Source organism: Hemitrygon akajei, chromosome 1 (genome assembly GCF_048418815.1).
Source record: "Hemitrygon akajei chromosome 1, sHemAka1.3, whole genome shotgun sequence".
In the NCBI taxonomy this organism is placed as follows: Eukaryota; Metazoa; Chordata; class Chondrichthyes; order Myliobatiformes; family Dasyatidae; genus Hemitrygon; species Hemitrygon akajei.
The window spans coordinates 191,460,675-191,476,987 of NC_133124.1; positions in this window are offsets into that span (position 1 = coordinate 191,460,675).

Below are 16,313 nucleotides of genomic sequence, written 5' to 3' on the forward strand. Positions count from 1 at the left end.
CTGCATCAGATCTGGAGTAACAATTATTTCATTCTCTGTTTCACTTGTGTACTGGAAATGACATTAAACAACCTTGAATCAAACTGACTGAGACAACTAACAGGAGCAACTCAAGTGGGTTGAGTAGCATTTGTGCGAGAAAAGAAATTGTCAACGTTTTTGGTCAGGAAATTTCTTTCCCCCCACCCCTCCCAGATGCTGCGTGACCCCTGGGCTACTCCTGCTCACTGTTCGGGGCTCGGGATTCCAGCATCTGCAGTCTGTTTTGTTTCTGACCAACTGAGGCTGTCTAGTGTGGGGCTCTGAACAACAACCTCCTGGTCTGGATCGGCCTGGGATTGGGGAGGTGTCACATCTCTAACCAACAGACAGAGCGAAGGAGCCAGTGAGCCACTTAAAGCCAACCACCTCAGGTAAACAGTCCTGACACAGTATTTAGATTAGTTTGTTGTCACCTATTCCAGGATGCAGAGAAAGTCCTCACTCGTGGGGAAACTCACAGATTAAACATGTTAGTAATAAATGCAGTGAAAAGCAATGGAACGATGCAAAGTAGGGTATTGCAGACAGAACCAGTGTAAAAAGAAATGCTGGAGTCCTATTCCAACATAGAGAGAGAGAGAGAGGGAGATCTTGCATTTGTATAGAACCTGTTGAACCTTTCTTAGAATGTTTTGTAAACGCAAACACGAGGAAATCTGCAGATGCTGGAAATTCAAGCAACACACACAAAATGCTGGTGGAACACAGCAGGCCAGGCAGCATCTACAGGAAGAAGCACTGTCGATGTTTCGGGCCGGGACCCTTCGTCAGGACTGACTGAAAGAAAAGATAGTAAGAGATTTTTAAGAAAGAGAGTAATCTTTTACTATCTTTTCTTTCAGTTACTCCTGACGAAGGTTCTTGGCCCAAAACGTCGACTGTACTTCCTCCTATAGATGCTGCCTGGCCTGCTGCATTCCACCAGCATTTGGTGTGTGTTGTTAGGATGTTTTGTGATTTCAAAACATTAAACTAATTAAAAGAAAATGTCTAACTTCATTTGTATTTTAGGTGGAACGCACAGTTGTCATGTGATGGCGTGATGACGTATACCATTTACATACTTTTATAGATAACCCACAATGCATTATAAAGACAACAGAGTGCTTAACCAAACAATATAATTATTTGCAATTTTACTCAAATATTAGTGAAATATTAAATATACAACACTTCTCTCTGCTTAGCTATCAACTGCAACTCAGTATAGAATGTATTTCAATTTATATACACAATATATATATAAATACATGAGAAGGCCTGGCCTTCTCTTGTGGCTTAGCCTCTAAGCCCGGCAGAACTGTTTCTACTGACAGGAGAAGGGGCGAAGGCAGGTCCTGGCACCTTAAAACCAGTGCTTCGGGTAGATGGAGCTCGTCAGCCTGGGAAGGCAGTCCATCCAAGAGAGGGAAAACTGATTTCAAACCTCCGCTGCCTTGCGGCCATACCCACTCATGAGAAAAGCTTTGTGAGTAAACCCTGAGGACAAATCCGGAGCTCGAGTCCCTAAGGCAGTCGGACGTTGCCTTCAATCTCGCTCTGGCAACTCCTGCGACGACACCAGTGCCAAGCTGTATCGGCCCTTGCCCTTCCCTTGGATAACATCGGTGGTGTGGAGAGGGGAGACTTGTAGCATGGGCAACTGCCGGTCTCCCATACAACCCTGCCCAGGCCTGCACCCTGGAAACCATTCCAGGCGCAGATCCATGGTCTCTTGAGACTAACGGATGCTGCACAATATAAATGCAGTTCACTCACTATGTGCTATGTCGTATGACATGGGCGATCATGGTCTTTTCACGACTATGAACTCTCTTGGCAAATTTTTCTACAGAAGTGGCTTGCCATTGCCTTCTTTTTTACTTGTTTACAGTCCACAATTCCTGATGTTTACAGTTTACAGTTACTCTTCTGTAGATTTGCTAAGTATGCCTGCAGAAAAAGAATCTCAGGATTGTATGTGGTGACATGTATGTACTTTGATGATAAATTTTACATTGAACTTTGAACTTTTGGGCAGTGTCTTTACAAAATGGGTGACCCCAGCCATTATTGATATTCTTCAGAGATTGTCTGCCTGGCGTCTGTGGTCGCATAACTAGGACTTGTGATATGCCCCAGTTGCTCATGCAATCATCCACCACCAGCTCCTGTGGCTTCACATGACCCTGATCAGAGGGCCAAGCGGGTGCTACACCTTGCCCAAGGGTGACCTGCTGGCTAGCGGAATACCTTACACCTTCTTTGGTAGGGATATATCTCCACCTCACCACCCAAATATATACAGAATTCTATACAATACAATTACTGTATAGACACCCCTCATAATAAACTTTAAATTATCCTATTCAGGCCTAGAGATTTAATTGCTGTGGAGGATTTCTTATTCATGAGGGATAACATTTTTGCTGACAAGGGGGGGTCTCTCTGCTTAGCTAGTGAGACTTGTGGTCGTGAATCAATTTTAGGTTCTGGGGCTTCCTCCGTGGTAATTGTAGGAGTTGACAGAGACTGCAGGAAGTGATCCTGATGGTTCTGGATGCCTTTCCTCTCCTTTTCTCAGCTTTCTCTCTATCTCTTCTCTTCTGTTCAACTTCTTGTCTTTCTTTTTCTTACCTTCCTTTTTTTCTTTTAATTTCTTGTGAGTATCTCTGAAGTTGCTAATTTCTTGAGAAATTAGGTCTCGTTTACTGTATTGTCTTTCATTCCCAAAACAATTATGTCATCCTCCTCTTTCTTTTTCTTTCTCTCCTTTCTAGGATGTGCATCCTGATCTTGGGAAGGTGTGTTCAGCTCACTGGAGTATTCTCTTATCAATCCTTCTATTGCTTCCTTTACGATCTGATCTCTCCTCTTCATTTCCTCATCCACAACATTATGACGAATACTCTGTTTTCGTATCTCCACTGACTCCTTTCTGTTTGGCCTTACATTCATCCAGCTGGGCTATGGTCTTTGCATCTACTTTTACAAGCAAATTTTTATTTCCCACTTGAAGTTCATGCAATAGCATACGGGAATGCAGAGTAGTCACATCACAAACAAGAAAAAATCTGCAGATGCTGGAAATCCAAGCAACACACACACACACACACACACACACACACACACACACACAATGCTGGAGGATCTGAGCAGGCTAGGCAATGTCTACGGAAAAGAGTACAGTCGACTTTCACTATCCCTCTGAGCAGCATGGTCTTTCTTTGGTCCAATACGTTTTCTAGCCGGGGCACAGAGGTTGGCACTAACAACTGTTTGCCGTCTATTGGGCAACGGTTCATGGTGTTCAGCATGGAGACAATTGTGGCATCATCCAGTACCTTTCTTAATTCACTTACTGTTGACTCTATTGTATGGAATGTGGTGTGCGATTGGTGGATGGATCTCCAATCAAGTTGTAATTGTCTAGCCAATCACAATCCCACAATGTTGGCCCTCCTGTTTTTACTACATTCAAGCTCAATGTATATTGTTGAATGCTGTATTTCACTTATGAATACCATACCCACAGGAGTTACCTTTTCTCCAGTACAAGTTCTTAGCTGGATATCTTCAGGCTTCAGTTTAGTATCTTTGAAATGCCATTCACTCATTTTGTGGAATGACTGAAACAACCAAACCGGTGTCCAATTTCATTTCACACACACAAAATGCTGGTGGAATGCAGCAGGCCAGGCAGCATCTATAGGGAGAAGCACTGTCAACGTTTCGGGCCGAGACCCTTTGCCATGAGTCCTGATGAAGGGTCTCGGCCCGAAACATCGACAGTGCTTCTCCCTATAGATGCTGCCTGGCCTGCTGCATTCCACTGGCATTTTGTATGTGTTGCTTGAATTTTCAGCATCTGCAGATTTCCTCCTGTTCCAATTTCATTTCAATTGATTTACTTCTGGTGTAAGCCATATTTGCTTGTCTATTGTTGGTTTTCACATTGCAATTCTCAAGGTTACTCAGTCCTTTGTCACTTTCATCATTGTCAGATTTTTCATCAATAACATGCAGATTGGTGATCTTTTTGAAACTGCAACTTGACATTTTATCTTTTTCTCTTCACTGAGCAGCCCAATTAATTTTGTTTGCCTGACATGATCTTTGTATATGTCATAACTTGTTGCATTTTCTGCAATTTCACTTCCAAATCTTCATTATTCTGGTGAATATGAGCCCCTACCACAAGGGTAACACAACTTGTTTGGCCAGGCCCGTTTCAGTTTAGTTATTACAATTTTGTTCACACACACTTTCATTCCTGAGTGCAGCTCTGTCTGCTGTTTCTGTTGATACAGCTATTTCAACTGCTCTGTTAAATGTAAACTGTACTTCAGTTAGGAGCTGCTTTTGAATGCTTTCTTGTAAGATTCCACAAACAAAACAATCTCTCATTGCATCATTAAGCCCATTACTGCGCGAGTAACACTAAGTCAACTCCTTCAGTTTAGTCACATACTCTGAAATAGACTCCCCTTCCTTTTGATTCCACTTATGAAGCCTAAAGCATTTTGCAATCAACAATATTTTAGGTTCTAAATGTTTCAGCTTTACTTTCATGCCATCAGCAAAGCTCATCTGAGCTGGTTTGGTTAGAGTAGTTAAATTTTTCAACAAACTGTACACATTTAACCCCAATGCAGTCTGCAAAACTGGAACTCGCTTCTCATTGGCAATTTAATTTGCTTCAAAATAATGTTCAATTAGCTCAGACTACATGAGCCAGTTGTCCATTGAGCAATTGAAGACGTCTATCTTTCTGATAGTGCCAGCCATTTATGTTCTTTTTTAAAAATGATTATAAATCTCCTGGTACTCACTGTTTATAAACCTGTGAATTCTTCTGTTTCTTTGCCTTTTTAAAAAATTTAACAGTCTCTGTCCCTTCCAAAGTAACACGCACTGTGCTACATTTTTTTTTAATCTTGAACATTTCGGTGCACATCAACAGGTAGATAGTCATCTCGGGCTCATTTTAAAAATACCTTGACACCACTGTTATGATTTGTAACTCGAAAACAAACCAATTAAAAGAAAAAGATGGAGAGTCCTGAATGGAAGTCTAACTTAATTTTTACTTTAAGCATGGCATGCACTTATCTCATAATGGTGTGATGAAATATACATTTATATTCTTTTACATATGACCTACAGTGCATTGTGTAAACAACAAAGAATGCTTAATATTTACAATATTACCCAAATATTACTGAAGTATTAAATACACAACACTTGGCAGCTAATGCATGGCAACTGTGCAGGCTCTGTTGCTACGTGAGCGTATATGGTAACTGGTTTGCACTCAGTAAGATCCCACAAGCAATGGCTAGAGAGTTCATTAGTCATGGGGGTGGGGGGGGGGGGGGAAGGCATCTCGTCAGACTTTCCTTCTTGGCTTACAGGAGGATTGTGACTTCTAGCTAACATGCTGGCCACCCAGTTGGCGGGGCTTGCTAAGTGCAGTAGGATCCCTTGGCTGCCCGGTCGATAGTGTCCAGCTGCTCTGTTACAGCAACGATTCCCGTCAGCCCTAACTAAAGGCAGTGCCTTAGCCCCAAGGGTTGCACTCCTGGGTCTAAGGGGGCAGGGAGATCTTCCCGGCACTCTGCCTAGTACGTTCTCCTCAGGTGAGCAGGCCCTTTCAGCTGCTGGCTGGCTGGCTGAAGGCCATGAATTCCTGTAGGGCCTTTAAGAATAGAAGAAGTGGAGCGTGGTTGTGGTGTGGCTCACAACCCTTGAGCCTACCCCGCGATTCAGTTAGAAGTTTGATATGATCTTGACCTCATTTCCACAGTTCCCCGGAACGACTGGCTTCTTTGCTGTCCAAGTACATGTCCATTTCAGTTGTGGATCCACCTCTCCAGTTCCCCAAGGGAGAAAATTCCAAAGCTTCTCTACCTGTGAGACAATAGCTTATAAAACATAGATCATAGGACAATACTGCACAGTACAGGCCCTTTGGCCCACAATGTTGTGCCAACTTTTTAACCTACCCTAAAATCAAACTAACCCTTCTTTCCTTCTTCTTTTCACCTCTGTCTTAAATGAATTAATTGCTTTGCAGTCTGGATACCCTCTGGGGCAAACATCCTCTTAGATTACACTCTATCAATCTTTCTCAGAATCCTCAAGGGTTCAGTAACATCATCGCAGTTTTTCTAAGCTGAACTGTGTATAAGCTGTGCTTCAGTTTTCCTGTTATCGCTCAGAAACAGTCTGGTCAAACAGAAGGCACAAGGGACTGCAGATGCTAGAATCTGGGGTAAAAAAAAAGCAAATTCTGGAGAAATTCAGCTGGTCAGGCAGCATCTGTGGAGGCAAAAAGTTGGTTGGCTTTTCAGGTCAAGAGCCACCATCCGAAATGTATCTGGTGAACTTCACTGAATTACTTCCAGTGCAAGTGGAGGTTTTCTCCTGGTAAGCAAAGATGTTCCGTTTCTACAGATAACCTCTCAGAGTGCACTCATTCAATATCCCTCACAATCTTGGATAGCTCAATATGATTATCTCAGATTTTCTAGACTTAGGCAACTTTATCTGTAAGTTGGAAAATACATAAAATCACTGGATATAGTAGGTGTACCTCCATAGTAGTGCAATGCATGGAATGAAAAACGCATACAACTGATAAGGAGCAATTAAAATTGGAGAGAGAGAGAGTGAGAAAACTACTGCTGTCATTCATAGGAATAACACTGTGCACATGTGTCAGATTTTGCATTTAATAAATATTCTATGTAAGGGTGTTCATAAGTCAGGCATTCAAAAACTGGGGCAACCTGTACACCTCTCCTTAAATTTGGTGACCAAAACTGTATGCTGCATCCCAGCTCTAAACAGAAGACTTTCTTACATTTATACTCCATTCTCTGTACAATAAAAACCTATATCCCCATGCCATCACTGATTACTCACCAACTAGCGTTGTCCCAGAACACATTCTACACAATCAGGAAAACTCACCCATGCCTCTGCTCTCTGAGGAGGCTGAAGAGAGCTGGACTACCCACATCTATACTCACGTCCTTCTACAGGTGCACATTACAGTGTGGAATGCAAACTGCACTGGGGCAAACAGGAAGGCTCTACCCAAAACTACCCAAAGCTTCACCGGCACCAGCCTACCTAGCGTCAAGGACATATTTACAGAAAGATGCTGGTGAAGGGCCAGTAACACTATGAAGGATCCCACCCACCCTGCACATAGACTGTTTACCCCTCTCCCATCCAGAACGAGGCTATGTAGCATCCACACCAGGACCTCCAGACTCAAAAACAGTTACTCTCCCCAAGCAGTAAGGCTGACCAATACCTCCCCCACTGACTCACTTCTCCACACCCCCAACCACCACTACTTTATCATTTCCTGTCAGTCACCCAAGTGTCACTTTATGGACATACAATCAATCCAAATAGATAAGCTATCTTATGTATTTATATTTATTGAGTTTTTAAAATTATTATTGTGTTCTTTATTGCATTTTTTGTGCTGTATTAGATCTGGAGTAGAAATTATTTCATTCTCTTTCACACCTGTGTACTGAAAGTGACATTAAACAACCTTGAATCTTTGTGGTCTGTTCTCCATTTCAGAACAGAGTGTCTTCCAGTTGGTGAAGTACTTTCTGAAGTCCAGCGGCTGTGCTAATCTAGCTCCCCTACACTAGAGCCACAGCAATCGCTCTGACAATGCCGAGGCTACTCCAGCAATGTGAAAGAACTTCAACAGACGTTTGCCCTCTCTCCTGAACTCTGTCACCTAGAGGCCAGGCAGTGTGGTGGCTTTGTTGGCCCAAGCTGGAAGAATCCAAGAACAATCCTGAAGTTTCTGTGGAGTTGGTACCATTCTCCCTGAAACTGCATGGATTTCCTGTGCTGTTCCAAGGGAGTACTGTGCCTTCTCAAGCCCTGCTGGCTGATGTGGCTCTGACTGCAGTCAAAATTCAAAAGTCCATGTTTTGAAGTACACTTAGTGTGTATACTATATGCAATCTTGAGATTCGTCTCCTTACAGGCAGCCACCAAACAAAGAAACCCAAAAGAACCCATTAAAACAAGACTGTCAGACACCCAAGGAGCAAAAGAGCGAATTGATCAGTCAACAATCGTATCTTAGATGCTGTTAGACTATTCAATGGAAGTGTTTGAAGGGCCCTGAGAGTTACCCATTGCGGCAAAAGAATACTTACATCGCCATCAACCTTTCATGAACATCATCAGAAAGACAGATTATCTGGCCATTATCACACTCGTGTGTGGAAACTGGCACGTTGCCCATCTCCTGTGTGACAGCAATGACTACTTTAGTGATATCATGCTGGATGGTTAGTGCCTGTGGACGTTAAGAGGTCAGGAAAGACAGGTTGGGCAGCATTTGTGGGAAGAGAAGTGGTTAATGTTTCAGATCTGAGATCCTTCAGCAGAACTGGGAGAAAGAGAGAAATCAAGTTAGCATTCAGTAGCGGAGAAGGTGGGGGAGGGCTGGGAGAGCTCTGGGACCTACAGGTGATAGATGAGAGCTCATGAGTAAAGTCAAACATCCCCACAGCTAATCTTTAAAACATTTGCCTTTAGAACATTATTTATTTGAAGCAGTGAGCTCTGAGATCACTTCTGAGCTTTTCTGAGCCAGGGCTGTGAGTAAACTGGATGAGTTTTCACAGAGGTGAAATGCCAGCATTGCTAAAACGGTCTCATAAAGTGACTAACGTTAATTTCACATTCCTCCCCGTCAATCCCCACAGTTCACCCTGAGCACTTTCTGGATGATGCCATTAATGGTCACTGTTTGATGAGTTCTCTCTGCCAGAAGGAAAACAGTCACTAAACAAGTGAAATTAGACTGACTTTTGCCCTCTTCTGAAAGGCTTCAGCAGCCTGGATTTAATCCTTTGCCTCGCAGTACTAAAAAGTACATAGTTCCCAGCACCGAACTGATTCCACAACCTGTGGACTCACTTTCAAGGACTCTTGTTCTCAGTAAAAATTATTTATTTGCTTATTATTATTATTATTATTATTTTTCTTTTTGTATTGCATCAACTTTTGCACATGGTTGCTTATTTGTCTTAGTTTGTGTGTAGCTTCTATTATGTTGCTTTTTATTTACTGTAAGTGAGCTATACTGTCTGTACTTTGATAAAAAAAAACTTATTTTGACTTTGACTTTCAAATCCCAAACATCAGTGCCAAAGAAAACACAATCCTGAGCTGGAGCCGGAGCTCAGGATTCAAGGGAATTCTCAGGATAGCCACTGATGAGATTTCAAGTTGTGATCTAGTTACTACTGTTGCGAATCCATAGCTCTGAAATGAGATACCTCAGCTCGTTAAACGTCCCTTGAAGACGTAACCTCTGAGAGTCAAGGTTTCAATGCGATGAGTTTTGCTCGAGTCTTGGGTAGCGCGGTGGAGCAGATGTGTTGAACTGCTGCTTCAGTGACCCATGTTCAGTGGTGAGCTCCGGTGCTGTCTGTGTGGAGTCTGCACAGAGACGTAGGGGCAATATTAGGCCACTCGGCCCATCGAGTCAGCTATGCCATTCCATCAAGATTTATTATCTCTCTCAATCCCATTTTCCTGCCTTCTCCCCATAACCTTTGACACCCTGACAAAGTGCAAGGGGACTAGATCTGGGCTAGAGTCATAGAGTCATACAGTATTACAGCACAGAAACAGACCCTTCAGTCCATCTAGTCCATGTCAAACTAGTAACTGCCTAGCCCATCAAGCTTCAGCTTGATTATTGCCCTCCATACCCTTCCCATTCACCTGCTTATCCGAATTTCTCTTAAGTGCTGACATTGAACCCTCATCCACCATTTCTGCTGGCAGTCCGACCCACACTCTCACCACTCTCAGTGAAGAAGCTCCCCCTCATGTTCCCCTCAAACATTTCACCTTTCACCCTTGACCATGATGTCTAGTTCTAGTCTCAACAGACAATAGACAGTAGGTGCAGGAGTAGGCCATTCGACCCTTCGAGCCAGCATCGCCATTCACTGTGATCATGGCTGATCATACACAATCAGTACCCTGCTCTCACCCAAACATTGTGGAAAAAAACCTGCTTGCACTCACCCTATCTGTATGCTTCTATAAGACCTCTCCTCATTCTCCTATGCTCCAGGGAATAAAGTCCTAACCTTTTCAGTATTTCCCTATAACACAGGCCCTCAAGTCCTGACATCACCCTTGTAGATGTCCCCTGCACTCTTTAGTCTTACTGATATCTATTCTGTAGGTAGGTTCTGAACAGAACCGCTCATGTTCCAGATTAGGCCTCGCCAACATCTTATACAACTTCAACATAACATCCCAACTCCTGATCTCAGTCCTGTGAGCATGCCACCCTTCCTGTGATTGCATGGGTCTCCCCGTCTGCCGATTCTCTCTTATGTCTCAGAACGTCGGGGCGGTAGGTTAAATGTCGGCTATAAAATGTCCCTCCATCTGGGGGGATGTGAGGGAGAATAAAATGGGATTAGTGTCGGAGATTGGGGCAGATTTGGTGGGCGGCAGGGCCTACTTCCACGTGTGGCTCTTTGACTCGCGGATAACGGTATAACAACGCGTCCCACCGCAGAAGACAGGCCTTGGCTCCCAGGCACGAGTGGATGTAGTTGGATATCAATTGACTCCATTGCCTCTCTCTATTCCTCTCTGACTGCTGCCTGCCACACATCTTATTACTTGTAGAATGAGCTGCACTATGCATTATTTCAGCAAGTATGGGGGGGGGGGGGGGGTGGGTGGAGCAAAGAAGCACCTTTGAAATGCATCCACTGTTGTAATGCAGGAAATGTGGTAGCAATTTAGCCACAGCTGGATTCTATAAATAAAAATATGACTATCTCGCTGGGAGGAAAACAAACTCTTTCTTACTGACTGCAGCAGAGAACCAGACCATTCGTCCATTAGGTCTTTGCTGGCTCCCGGCTGAGACGTTCTATTCATTTCATTCCCCTCCAGTCTTGCAACTTACCCTCTCACGGGTCCATCAACTCTTCTTTGTCTCCTTCACCCCTTACCTCCAGAGGTCGCTTACAGCAGCCAGTTAACCAACCTGCGCACCCTTGGGCGCGTGGGAGGAACCTGGGCCCCGCAGAGGAAGCCTACACAGTCGCAGGGAGAACATGCTAACTCCACACGGACAGCACCTGAACCTGAATCGCTGCATGTATGGGGTAGCAACACTAGCTTTTACAGACGTTGCTCTGAGGTTTGTGGCTTCATTCTGAGGTAAAAACCTGGGCCCCTTCCAGCGCTGGGTAGCATTTTCCTCAGCACAACCCCAATTAAGCATTGGCGATCTCTTGTGGGCCCAAAACTGCTGGTTAACATGTCAAAACTAAACCTAACAAGTCACGCTTAAGGCCTTTGCACAGTAGATACAAAATATTTTATAATTATAAGGATGGATAGGCATTTGGACCGGTACTCAGATAGGTACATTTTACTGTAATGCGGACAAATGGGATTAATGTTGACAGACGTCACAGTTGGCATGGACAAGATGGGTGGAAAGGGCCTGTTTCTATGCTGTACAATCCAATGACTCCATGAAATTAACTAAAAATGCTTGCTAAATACAAAGGAGAACATTATTCCAAGGAGCACCCTTGCAATAAATTCCACCCTTTTTATTCTTGTGATCCCAGGCTGCATGCTGTCCCCAGAGGTGGGAGCCTCACTATCTGAGCTGCAGTGCCTCTGTCCCTGAGCCACTCCCAGTCCTGCCATCTTGCCACTGCGTACGTGCTCGGGCGTCCAGGGTAGGAGTTGGACTCGCAAACTCCTGTCTCGCGGGCAGATACTGCCCACTAGGCTCAGCTGGTGTGCAGTGTGGGACATGAGAAATCATTGAGAGACAAAGTATAAGCTAGACCCTCTCCCCGACTTAACAATAAAAGACCACCCAATGCACAGCAAAGAGAAGGGGAATTCATCATTGCCTTTTCACTAGACCTCTAATATACTGGAACCTTGTTTCCTCAAATGTCACATTTTAGGAGGCTAATCGTCAAATCTGGACCACCTTGTTCATACAATGCTTTGATTGCAGAGGCATGTGAGGGTGAGAGTGGTGAACAAAGTTTTTTTGGCAGGTCCTGTTTTCCCTTTATCCTGATGACAAGGAAGCGTACAGGAGCGAGATAGATCAACTGGTTAAGTGGAGTCTCAACACCCACCTTCGGAAAGACCAAGGCATTCATTGTGGACTTCAGAAGGGGGAAATCAGTCCTCATCAAGGGGTCAGTAGTGGAAGGGGTGAGCAGCTTGAAATTCCTGGATATCAACATCTCAGAGTTTCAGTCCTAAGTCCAACGTATTGAAGGTATCACCAAGAAGGCATTAAGAGTCTAGTAAGATTTGGTATATCACCAAAGAACTCTAGAAAATTCTATCGATGTACAGTGGAGAGCATTCTGACTGGTTACATCGCTGACCAGAGACCAACCAATGGCCTCAGGATGGTACCCTGCAGTGTCTTCTATTGTTTTACTTGTTTTTTACTGTGTTTTATGTTTTCTGAGGGAAAGTGAGGGATGTTAGGAGTCAGGTTAGGGTTTTAGGGACAGGGATGTTGAGGAATTAGAGGAATTAAAGACAGGCTAGAGTCTTAAGCATTTGCTCTGCATCGGAAGGTCAGCGACACAGTCGTGGAACATCCACGGACCTGGTCGGGATGCCCAGCCATACGGCGGACCAGCAGACCAGCATGGACGAAGGGAGGTTCCAGAGTTGCAATCCCATATGGGCGGGAGAAATGAGGCCCGATGACCCCACTAGGTTCATAAATTAGGGAGACTGGAATTCGAGGCTCAGTGTTCGGGTCCCATCGTCAGTGAGTCCAGGGTTCGAGGCTTGGAGGAGAACGGAGATTGAAATTCTGGTTGAATGACAGGTTCCATGACAACAGCCTTTCACACCACGTCAGCAAAACTAAAGAGCTGATTATTGATTACTGGGGGAGGGAACCAGTACTCATCAAAGGATTGGAGGTGGAGAGGCTCAACTCCTTGCCGTTATTATTTCAGAGGATCTGTGCTGGGATCAGTGGATGAGTGCCATTACAATGAAGGTACAGCAGTCCCTCTACTTTCTCAGGTGTTTGCGTTAAGTCATCATGTCACATTGACAAATCTCCGTAGGTGCACTGGGGAGAGTACCCTGACTGGTTGCATCAAGGCCTGGTATGGAAGCGCCAATGCCCTAGAATGGAAAAGGCTACAAAAAGTAATGGAAACAGCCCAGTCTATCACAGGAAAAGCTCTGCCCACCATTGAACACATCTACATGGAGCGCTTCTACAAGGAAGCAACATCTGTCATCAAGGATCCCCACCATCCAGGCCACGTTCTCTTCTCCCTGCCATCAGAAAGGAGATACGCAAGCCTCAGGTCCCACACCACCAGGTTCAGGAACAGCTTTCACCCTTCAACCATCAGGCTCCTGAACCAGAATGGATAGCTTCACTCACTTCAACACTGAACTGGTTCCACGACTTATGGACTAACTTCCAAGGACTTTACAATTCATGTTCTCAATATTGTTTATTTATTATTATTATTTTTTTTGTTCTTGCACACTTTGATTTTTTTTGTACAATGGTTGTTTGTCCGTCTTTGTCTGTGTGTACTTTTTCATTTATTCCATTGTTTTTCTTTGTACCTACCATCAATGCCCACGAGGATATGAATCTCAGGGTTTCATACGTTGACATATATGTACTTTGATAATAAGTTTACTTTGAAATTTGAACTTGAACTTGGTTCAATGATCAGTCGATCCCGCGGTCAATGCCTATGATCAAGGCCCAAGGGTTGAATCAGAAGTCTGGAATTCAAGGCCCGTTGGCCAGATCCTGGGTCTCGGAATCTATCTGAGTCTGCTGGGATAGTAGACGGCCCGGTGCCTGTGTGTCCAAGTGCAAAGCTGAGGTCGCAGGAGGCAGGAGGCTGGAGGCTGAAGTATACGGACTGTCTTGGGGTTAGAGGACTGTGTATATGAGTGGGTAGGTGGGAGGATCTGTTTTCCTGTTGCTCTGTTTCATTGCTTTGTCCCACTTTGGACCACTTTGTTGAGCACCTCCGCTCCATCCACAAAAAGCAGAATTTCCCAGTGACCAGCTGTTTTAATTCCTGTACCCATTCCCAGTCAGAAATGTTGGCCATGACCTTCTCTTTTGCCATGATGAGGCCACTCTCAGAGTTGAGGAGCAACACCTCTTATTCTGTCCAGGTAGCCTCCAACCTGATGGCACGAACATTTCTCCTTCCAGTAATTAAAAAAATATCCTCCATCTTCCCTCTTCTTCTATCCTCCACTTTAGCCTCTTACCTCTTTTCCTCACCTGCCTATCACCTCCCTCTGGTGTCCCTCCTTCTTCCCTTTCTCCCATGATCCACTCTCCTCTCCTATCGGATTTCTTTTTCTCCATCTCTTTACTTTTCTCACTCACTTGACTTCACCTATCACCTGCTAGCTGGTCCTTCTTCCCCCTCCCCATCTGTTTATTCCGGCATCTTCCGCCTTCCTTTCCAGTCCTGAAGAAAGTTCTCAGTCTAAGGCGTCAGCTGTCATTCACTTCCATAGATGCTGCCGGACCTGTTGAATTCCTCCAGCATTTTGCCCCGAACTTCCAGCACGTGCCACTATTGCTTGTTGAGTTCTGCGTTGTCATTCTGAGCACTTGTGGGCATGCTATGTTGGCGCTGGAATGTGTGGCAACACTTGTGGGCTGCCCCCAACACATCCTTGGATGTTAACGCAAGTGACACATTTCGCTGTATGAATTGTGATAAATAATCTTGAGTCTTGAATCTTGGTATGGAGGCTCCAATGGACAGGATCGGGAAAAAGAGCCGCAGAGATGTAGAATCAGCCAGCTCCGTCACAGGCACTAATTTGGAACTTAGAACTCACAGCACCAGCGATCACCAGTCAGGTCTAATTCCTGCCACTGTCTGCTCGTTCTCCTTGTGGATCTCTCCATGGATCTCCTCTTGTTGTTCTGGTTTCCTCTCGCATTCCAAAGCTGTACAGCCTAGGGTTGGTAATACTATATTGGAGCAGGAGGCGTGTTGACACTTGCAAGCTGGTCCCCAGCACATAATTGGAGAGCATTGGTCATTGACACAAGTGACACATTTCACTCACTAAAAGTTTCAATGTTGTGACATACATATGAGAAAAAAAGCTAATTTAGCAACAGTATAGTCTATCTGCTATCAGTGACATATGACGTGAAAGTTGTTGCTGCTTAGCAGCAGTTCAGTGTGAAGAAGTTAAAAATCTATAACTTAAAAAAATCTTAGTGCACAAAGAAAGGAATAGTGAGGAGGTGATCATTGCTTCATGGACTGTTCTGAGTCTGATGGAAGAAGCTGGTCCTAAGTTGAAGAAGGTGGGTCAGAGTTCAATCCTGCCCTTTGGTCCTGTCTGTGTGAAGTTTGCATGGGAACGAAAGCTCTTTTACTGTATAAGACCATAAGAGCTGAATTAGGTCATTTGGCCCCATCGAGACCGCTCCGCTATTCCATCCTGACTGATTTATTATCTCTCAATCCCATTCACCTGCTTTCTCCCCGTAACCTTTGACACATTTATCAGTCAAGGATCTATCAACCTCTGCTTTTTACACACCCAATGACTTGGCTTTCATAGCGAGCTGTGGCAATGAATTCCACAAATTCATCACCCTCTGGCTAAAGCAGGCGTTTCCAGCCTTTTTTTATGCCACGGGCCAATGCCATTGAGCAAGAGGACTGTGGATCTGAAGTTGGGAACCCCTGGGCTAAAGAAATTCCTCCTCATCTCTGTTCTAAAGGCCTGAAGCTGTGCCTTCTGACACCATGGGAAACATCTTTCCATGTCCACTCCATCTAGGTCTTTAAATATTCACTAGGTTTCAATGAGATCCCCTTTCATTCTTTTAGTACGGGCCCAGAGACAATCAAACACTCCTCATGTACTAATCACTTCACTCCCCGGGATAATTCGTATGGACCTCCTCTGACCCTCTCCAGTGTCAGCACGTCCCTGCTCAGAGAAGGGTGAATAATAAACTCATGCCAATTCCGGTGTTATTCCTGTCACCGTCTGGGTCCTTCTTGGCCACTCCAGTTTCCTCACACATCTCAAAGACATGGGGTTGCTAGATTAATTGGCCATTGTAATTGGTGCCTAGTGGTGTAGATGGGTGGGGGGTGGAGTGGATAAAATCAGATTTGTGTAGGACTGGTGTTAGTGGGTGCTTGATGGTTGACATGGACCCA